At 35.2% G+C, this 9,226-nt stretch overlaps 1 pseudogene; it reads right to left on the bottom strand.

The window, feature by feature from the left end:
- Positions 1-356: 356 nt before the first annotated feature.
- LOC134579255 (keratin, type II cytoskeletal cochleal-like) lies at positions 357-7,967 on the bottom strand (annotated as a pseudogene).
- Between the last annotated feature and the right edge of the window lie 1,259 nt (positions 7,968-9,226).

Raw genomic sequence — 9,226 nt, 5'->3', positions numbered from 1 at the left:
TTGAGGAAAAGTTAAAAGTACCCACTCAACCTTGAACATAGAGTTCAGTTTAACATATGAATAACTATGGCTAGCCTAGATTACTGCTCATATACTGACAGCTTCAACAATCACTTGTATTATATATCTCAAATACATGCTTACATTAAACATTCATCTACCATTTAAAACTTTAATAAAAACATTCATATACTTTAAAACATGTTTAATCATCTTACATGTGCAAAACTCCTCAATTCGTTTCAATTATATTGGGGATTTTAAACCTGGTAGAATAAAAAAAAAAAACACAGCTTTGAGATGATTCCACAAAATTAAAGGGTTTTTCACTAAAGTGAAAATTCATTGTAAATTTCAAATTTAAGGTCAAATCACCTTGCAGCTCAGCTACTTTGCTTTTAAATTTGAAATTCACTTTAAATTCTCACTATAGTGACTACCCCTGTGTGTCTGAAAATTGTACTCTACGGTGGATTTTCAATTTAGAATCTCAATATGCATTTATTAATGTAAAAGACAAGATCATCACTACTATGTATTGAAGCTGTCAATATAAAACAAAATCTGTTGTTAACCATTAATTCTTCGGTCAGCTTTTTCAGCATTTTGGAAGCTGAATTTTTCGTTGAGGAACTAACACATGAGCTGCTTCCAGAGGTGTATCCAGCCCAGAGCAACTATAATTGCCTCTGCATGTTGATCCTCCACTACCGTAGAATCCACCACCTCCTATGGATCCACAGCTATTGTATGCTCCTCCACAAGTTGAAGTTACAACAGCTAACAAAAAATAAAGTCAAAGATTTAATATTCAATGAATTTAAACACACTGCATTTTCAACATTAGTGTGGACTATTTTAGAACTATAAATATCATCTTACTTACAGATCTTAACCGAATCTGATCCTTCTCCAGCGAGCCTAAAAATAAAATGACAGACTTTATTTTATTATTAAAAGGTAAAATTTATCAAGCACGTTTTAACTAATTTACTTGTTGGTGTGTGTCATTTTTTCAGCAGTACTGAATTTTCTCAAGTACACAAGGCTCATAATAAAGATAAAATCTCCATATCATTGGTAAGTGATAGAATAAAATGGATGCAATAATAAGCCAACATCTCTAGACTAGAACAGGGAAAGATAATATCATGCAGTGGTATATCTAGCCGAACTGAAGTCTGGATGACAATAATTAGCAAAAAAATAGCCAAGAGTTGAGTTGATTAATTTTTCAAAGTACGTTATTGTTGCCTACATTTTGTTGCCTACTTATTTTCATATTTTAATTTGCCACGGTTTGGAGATTATTAAATAAACCACACAGTACTAGTTTTAAATACAATAGCCATCAAATTCAACCTCTGATACCTTCAGATTGTACTAATTATAACATACACTTTTCATCATTTTAGTATATGAAAAAAATAAAAGCATAGGGGTAATTTAAAACATAATATATTCATGATTTCCCCCCACTGACGTTAATGTGTTCTAATAATACATTTTCATTGCAAATTCTACTTTGTGCAAACCTGCACTCCTCTCCTTCCAGGAGTTTCCTGTAGGTGGCGATCTCAACATCCAGAGCCAGTTTCACATTCATCAGCTCCTGGTATTCTCGGAGTTGGCAAGCCATGTTCTGCTTGGCTTTCTGCAGGGCATCCTCCAATTCACAAAGTTTGTTCCTGGCATCTTTGACAGCGGCTTCTCCGCGTTCTTCTGCCTCAGTTATAGCAGCTTCCAGTTTACAACGCTAAGAAGTCAAAAGAAAATGTAATAATGACTTTTCTTTAATGAAATAAATAAAGAAATGAAAGTTATCTTTGCATCATTGACAGCCATTTCCCCACGATCCCCTGCTTCTGAAATTGCAGCTTCAAGTTTGGTACGCTAAAATAGTTTTAGACAAGAGGAGTGGACGGTGTATAAACCAAATGGTTTTACATTTCCATTATACTTTTTTTTTTTTAATTTTAACCATAATACAAATGTTTTAAAAAAAGCTAATTCTAAAATATTCTAAATATTTCAAAAATATATCTATAGAATTACTTTAAATATGTTCTGCATTAAGATACTTTAATTTCATCTTAATTGTCTCCGCATTCATTGTTGTTTTGCTGGTCCAGTAATGAATGCTTTCATTCACTGTTGGTTTATGTACTGGCACTACCCTGAAATCATGGCACTAATACTAGTCTGCAACAAAGCTAGATTAATCATGTTTCAAGACACTAAAAGGAAAGATTACAATGTCCGTTGCCAGGATGTTTCCATATCTCATTTTGCTCTTAAAGGATTACAAATGAATTTTATAAACTGGATAGAAGTAACACTCTATTTAATTCTAAAGTTTGTAGAATATTATGTGTTCAGAACTAATCATATATTTGTTGTGCATTTCTTCTATCCATATTATGTTATTTTTTTTATTAATTAATAGAATTAAAATACTGTTTTTGTTTTCTGATAATTCCTTCTTGACTAATTAAAGGGAAAATGATATAAATATATTTAATCAATATGTGAATTGATATTATTCCAATATAACAGTAATGGCAGAAGATTACTTACGTACAAGAAACATACTAAATTTTAGTATAATAAAACAGTGGTCATAAGTCAAATTATAACACTGTCACATGCCAGACTGTAAATAATTTGTGACATAACTTTTTCTCCACTTCTCCTAATGATCTCTTTAAATATTGTGACTTTACCTGTGCTCTGGCATTATCGATCTCCCCCTTCAATCTATTAATGAGTCGGTTCAAATCAGCAATTTCATTTTTGGTGCATCTTAAATCTTCTCCACGTTTGCCTGCAGCTACCTTTAACTCTTCGTACTGTGGGGAATTGAAAATATTAACGCTGGAAAGTTTTTATGTTCCACAGTAGAGATACAACAAAGACAGTTACTATGGAGGTTTTAAAAAAACATTTGTTTGACCAAATATATTTTGCAGCTTTCAAATACTCAAAAATACAAAGAACCAAAGACCAGCAAGTGCTGTATGATTTTTATTATTTAGGACAAGCATGGCCTTTTCTTGCTACCAATCTCCATAATTTTCAGAAATGCTCTCCCTAACACCTCTGCAACTTAATCAATTATATAAATGCCCAGTATGTTTGTTTTTCTTATGCCAGTGGTGGCCAATGGTTGATTCTAAGCTAGTATTTTACTTAAACTCCCATGATGCTTTGCCAGTGTTCATTGGAGGGAAGGGCTTCTTCGGCAAGAAAACACAAAATGTGCTCGACATTTTTTTAAAAGCATCTGCAGGGTTGAAGGGTGCTTGCTTGAACACTTACATGTTATGATTTGTGACCCACCATTTGTAAAAGAGAAAGTTATAACTAAATGTAGTTTTCCATGAGCTGTGTATTGATTGTTTGAGAGAAATGTGTTCTAAGTGAAGGTAATAAGACCTACTTTTGATTGATACCAGCACTCAGCTTCAGCTCTGCTCTTCCTAGCAATGTCTTCATACTCAGCTTTAACGTCAGCAATGATTCCATCCAGATTCAGATCTCGGTTGTTATCCATGGTCACAGTCACTGAAGTATCTGAGATCTGAGACTGCAGCTGGCATATTTCCTGCAAAAACACAAGCCGTATCACTTTTATTACTTTTTACCACTAGATCCAAAATCCTGCAAGAAGTGTTTAATAATTTTAACTTTTTCATTTTTTTAGTATCATATTTAAAAGACTGTCTGTGAGATTCTAACAGTGCTCTGTTCTAAACCAAGTTCTAAAGTACTAAAACTAAGACAATTACCATATAAACCAGTGCATCCGGCAGGCACATTCCATGGCCTGCTACTCAATGTTTACATTTTTGCACCACGTTTTAGAACAGGGCACTTTAACAAATTTCCCGATGCTTTTTCATTAGTCAAAAACTGAAAAAGGTCAATTTATTTTACTCTAGGCTCCAAAGGCTACACACCATAGATTGTTCTAGAAGCAAACGTTGGTAGTCAAATAACCAGATTGGTTGAAAAATTTGATCAAATATATGGTTCTGAAAATGCCCTAGAACATTTTATGTTCATCTTTTGAATTTACTTATTGTAAGAAATGCTAGACACACCACACCATTTATAATTTAATAGCATGTTTTGTACATAATAAAAGTAAACAAAGTGTATGTCATCTTTTGGCAAATAAAATGGTTTCTCATACACAATTTAAATGATGAGTTAGTATCCAGTACATCTTTAGGTGCCAACCTTTGGAGTCCTTGTACAAGTGTGCCAGTTTGGGACTTCAATATAATATGATGCACTCTTCATTTAATTTTGTTTTGCCTTGTTTGAGTTATCTGATATTGCATTATATTCGATTTAGAGCAGTGGTTATAAAACCAGTCCTCATGGCCCACCAACAGTCCAGGATTTATGTATTATGTTTTATTCCAATGGAGATACTAACAAAACCTGGACTGTTGGTTGGTCTTGAGGACTTGTTTGAGAACCACTGATTTAGAGGTTCAGATAAATCTGCATCACCAAAACATACATCTCAGTGAGCCTGATTTCTGAAATCAGGGTACAATTCCTTATGGTTACCAGTTATTAGAATCAAACAATGCAGCAACAACTATATACTTGTCTTTAAGATGGGCATCAATACCTCGCCAAAAGAAGAATACAATAAAGTAAATGAATGTGATCATGTTAAAACATATCAAGAATTACTGAAAATCATTTTACTATGTGCAGTTTATAATGGAAAGGAACATGGCATATAATGATGGTAGAAAAAAAGAGATTATTTTAAATAGTTAAAAAAAAAAATTCAAAATAATTACCACCAGTGTTTGCAAAAGTCATGCAGTAGTAAGGCAATGGGACCTGATGGAATACACCCAAGTTATTAAAAGAGCTTAGTGGTGTACTAACAAAACCATTAACAGATTTATTTAACCAATCATTGTTAACAGGAGTAGTCCCAGAAGATTGGAAGTTAGCGAATGTTGTGCCCATTCACAAGAAAGGTAGTAGGGAGGAGTCGGGCAACTATAGGCCAGTAAGCTAAGCCTTACTTCAGTAGTGGGGAAAGTAATGGAAACCATGTTAAAGGATAGGATTGTTGAACATCTAAAAACACATGGATTTCAAGATCAGAGTCAACATGGGCTTACTTCAGGGAGATCATGCCAAACTAATCTTATTGATTTTTTTGATTGGGTAACTAAAGTAATAGATCAGAGTGGTGCAGTAGACATTGCTTACCTAGATTTCAGTAAGGCTTTTGACACTGTTGCACATAGAAGGCTTATCAATAAATTGCAATCTTTAAGTTTGGATTGCAATATTGTTGATGGGTAAGGCAGTGGCTGAGTGACAGGCAAAAGAGTTTTGTAGTCAATGGAGTATATTCAAAGCATGGGCATCTCAGGGATCTGTACTTGGACCCATTCTCTTTAATATTTTTATTAGTGATATTGCAGAAGGTCTTGATGGTAAGTTATGTCTTTTTGCTGATGATACTAAGATATGTAACAGGGTTGATGTTCCAGGAGGGATAAGCCAAATGGCAAATGATTTAGGTAAACTAGAAAAATGGTCAGAGTTGTGGCAACTGACATTTAATGTGGATAAGTGCAATATAATGCATCTTGGACGTAAAAACCCAAGGGCAGAGTACAGAATATTTGATAGAGTCCTAACCTCAACATCTGAGGAAAGGGATTTAGGGGTGATTATTTCTGATGACTTAAAGGTAGGCAGACAATGTAATAGAGCACCAGGGAATGCCAGCAGAATGCTTGGTTGCATAGGGAGAGGTATTAGCAGTAGAAAGAGGTAAATGCTCTTGCCATTGTACAGAACACTGGTGAGACCTCACTTGGAGTATTGTACGCAGTACTGGAGACCATATCTTCAGAAGGATATTGATACTTTAGAGAGAGTTCAGAGAAGGGCTACTAAATTGGTTTATGGATTGCAGAATAACCGTTACCAGGAAAGGTTAAAGGGTCTTAACATGTATAGCTTGGAGGAAAGACGAGACAGGGGGGGTATGATAGAAACATTTAAATACATAAAGGTAATCAACACAGTAAAGGAGGAGACCATATTTAAAAGAAGTAAAGCTACCACAACAAGAGGACATAGTCTTAAATTAGAGGGGCAAATGTTTAAAAATAATATCAGGAAGTACTACTTTACTGAGAGGGTAGTGGATGCATGGAATAGCCTTCCAGCTGAAGTGGTAGAAGTTAACACAGTAAAGGAGTTTAAGCATGCGTGGGATAGGCATAAGGCTATCCTAACTATACGATAAGGCCAGGGACTAATGAAAGTATTTAGAAAATTGGGCAGACTAGATGGGCCGAATGGTTCTTATCTGCCGTCACATTCTATGTTTCTATGTTACTAACTGAATGGTACCTAGAAAGCACACATATATGCCAAACTAATGCTTAGTGATTCATCAAGTTATTTAGAGATTTAAATAAGATATTCAACCCTACTTTGTCATGACTACAGGTTACTATATTTCCTCTAGAATTTTTTTTTTCAGTATTTATTCATATTTACAAGTAAATATTTAAACATAGAAAAAAAAAGTATATATTTTTACCATTTCATATATAGACCGCAAGAAGGCAATTTCATCACTCAAACAGTCCACCTTTGACTGTAATTCAGTTTTCTTGAGAAAAGCAGCATCAACGTCCTGTAGATCAATTTGGAGAAAAAAAAATAATATTAAGAAAACATTCAATTTGATTTTAGAATTTCTTGTTCATATTCTTGTTCATTCTTCCTAAATACCTTTTTAAGTGCTACAAATTCATTTTCAGCAGCTGTCCGCTTATGGATTTCCTCTTCGTATCTGTTGAATTAATTTAAGAACTCTGTATTCTTTGTTTTTTTCACAATGTTTAGTGCACGCTAATGTTAACAAATAATTATTAATGATTAATTAATAAGTAATAATTAAGTCATGGTAAAGAATATGCATACTTTCTCTTGAATTCATCTACTAAATCCTCCATAGTTTTCCTTTCTCCTTCTAGTCGAGCTTTCTCACATTCTAAGAAATCGAGCTGTCTTCGGAGGTTGCACAAATATGCTTCAAATAGCGGCTCAAAATTAAATTTGGCTGTTTTTTGCTCTTGCAGAAAACACCACTTCGTCTCAAGCACCTTATTCTGTTGCTCCAAAAATCGTACCTAGAACAACAATCACATTGACACATGCATCCATATTAACATATCTTCATTTGAATTATTACTACTTTGTTGTTATTTTTTCTTAAAATAAGCTAATTGTTTAATTTATATTATACAAAATACTATGTTTTCGTTATAAACATCAAGATAAATTAAACATTATATAAAACACAATACTTTTACTAGTAGTTGAAATATAGTACTGCTTAAATTACTCAATCTAAGGAGGACTTAGGAAATGTGTTCATCCTCAACTCAAGTGTGAGTATATCTACTATATCTTACCTTGTCAATAAATGATGCAAATTTGTTATTTAGAGTCTTGATTTGTTCTTTCTCTTCTTTTTTAAGTCTCTGGATGGCTGGGTCAACATCTAATTTGATCGGTGCTAGAAGGCTTTTGTTTACAGTTACTGGTGTAATGCATCCTTGAGGAAATGCTCCGCAAGGTCCAAAGCCACGACCGCCAAGGCTTAATCCAGCACCCAATCCAATACCAGACCCAAAACCACAGCCAGAACTGGATCCACCATATCCACATCCACTCATTCCAGCTTGACAACTTCCAAATGACATCCTTTGAGCTCCTCCAACACCGACATTGCAGGCACTTCTGCTGCTGAAATTTGGTAACAGTTGAGCACCACAACTGCCCCCTCTTCTTGAAGAGACAGAGCTGACGCTGTATCTGCACACATTCTTGGGTAAACAGGCTGAGGATGAGCTAAAATTTCTGTATCCACAGCCGCTACGAATGGAATGGAGTGGCATGGTGTTTGGTGACAAGTGGGGTTATGATAAAGCCAATTGTAGCAGATGCTCAAATGTAGACCTTCTGGAACACTTTCAGCTTCCCCTTATATATTTTAAGATAAGGTGTGTCAATTTTATTGAATAAAAAGAGACCCTATCATTGCTTTTTATTAGTTTCAAACGCTGGCACTGCAGTGCCAAACACCGAAACAGCAACACACCTACAACAATATTAAAGTAAGTAAGTGTTTAAAGATGGCTATTTTCATATCTATAAAAACTAAAATTGTTTGCTAGTCTATGAGGAAGAAATAAAATCACAATTTGGAAATTTCATCATTCTACTTGTCATAAATGTTGACAGGTGCTGGATCTCAGAATTACCTTCTCTTGGAATTTTGTACTCTGTAATTAAACACCTTCTATAAACATTTTTATTTACGTGCTCTTTTGCTAATTAATTTGTTAGCCTAGACTCTGTTGTAGAAATGATTTTTCTGTGTGATGCAAGTTTTCCATTAAAACCAAATCACTACTCTCAATGTAAAAGTAGCCACATGCATGATACAAAATGACTGTGAGCTTTCTGTATTACTTATAGTAAAAAAGTACTTTGAAGTACTTTGAAGAGCACCTGACAACCACTGAAATGTGAGACATCTTACCCATTTTCAGATAGGTTCCATAAAGGGCCGGCACAACCATAAGGTGGCTGCCTGATTTTATCCCCGACAGGCGCACTGTCGTGTGGGGCACAAGATCTGTTTGACCAGCAGGAGGACAGACCATAGCACCCCCCCCCCCCAAGCCAGTCACTCCATGTAGCATGGCTGAGCAGCTCGTTAATGCTACCTAGGGGAGGTGAGCAGGCACAGGATTGGAGAAAAGAGACCTCAAAGGGGGGGGGACAAAGAGGCACACAGAAGCTGGGGAAGTGGAAAAAAGAGACAGACAGGGGCATGGAGGGAAAGACACCCAGAGGAGCTAGGGGACAAAAAGATACACAGAAAGGCTAGGGAAGGGGCAAAAGAGACATACACCTCTGCCTGAAAAGGTGGTTTTATCAGAGTCCATACAGATGTTTAAACTGCAATTGGATGAATACTTGCAAAAACATAACATACAGGGATATAATTTCTAATTAGTGGGGTAATAGCTGCTTGATGCAAGGAGACATCTGACTGCTATTTTGGGGCCAAGAAGGAATTTTTTCCTAGTTTGTTGCAAAATTGAAAGCGCTTCAGACTGGGTTTTTTGCCTTCTTTTGGATTGTTGTG

Source organism: Pelobates fuscus, chromosome 1 (genome assembly GCF_036172605.1).
Source record: "Pelobates fuscus isolate aPelFus1 chromosome 1, aPelFus1.pri, whole genome shotgun sequence".
Lineage (NCBI taxonomy): Eukaryota > Metazoa > Chordata > Amphibia > Anura > Pelobatidae > Pelobates > Pelobates fuscus.
Note: the sequence above shows the minus strand (reverse complement) of the source record. Positions and strands in the feature narration are given on the sequence as shown.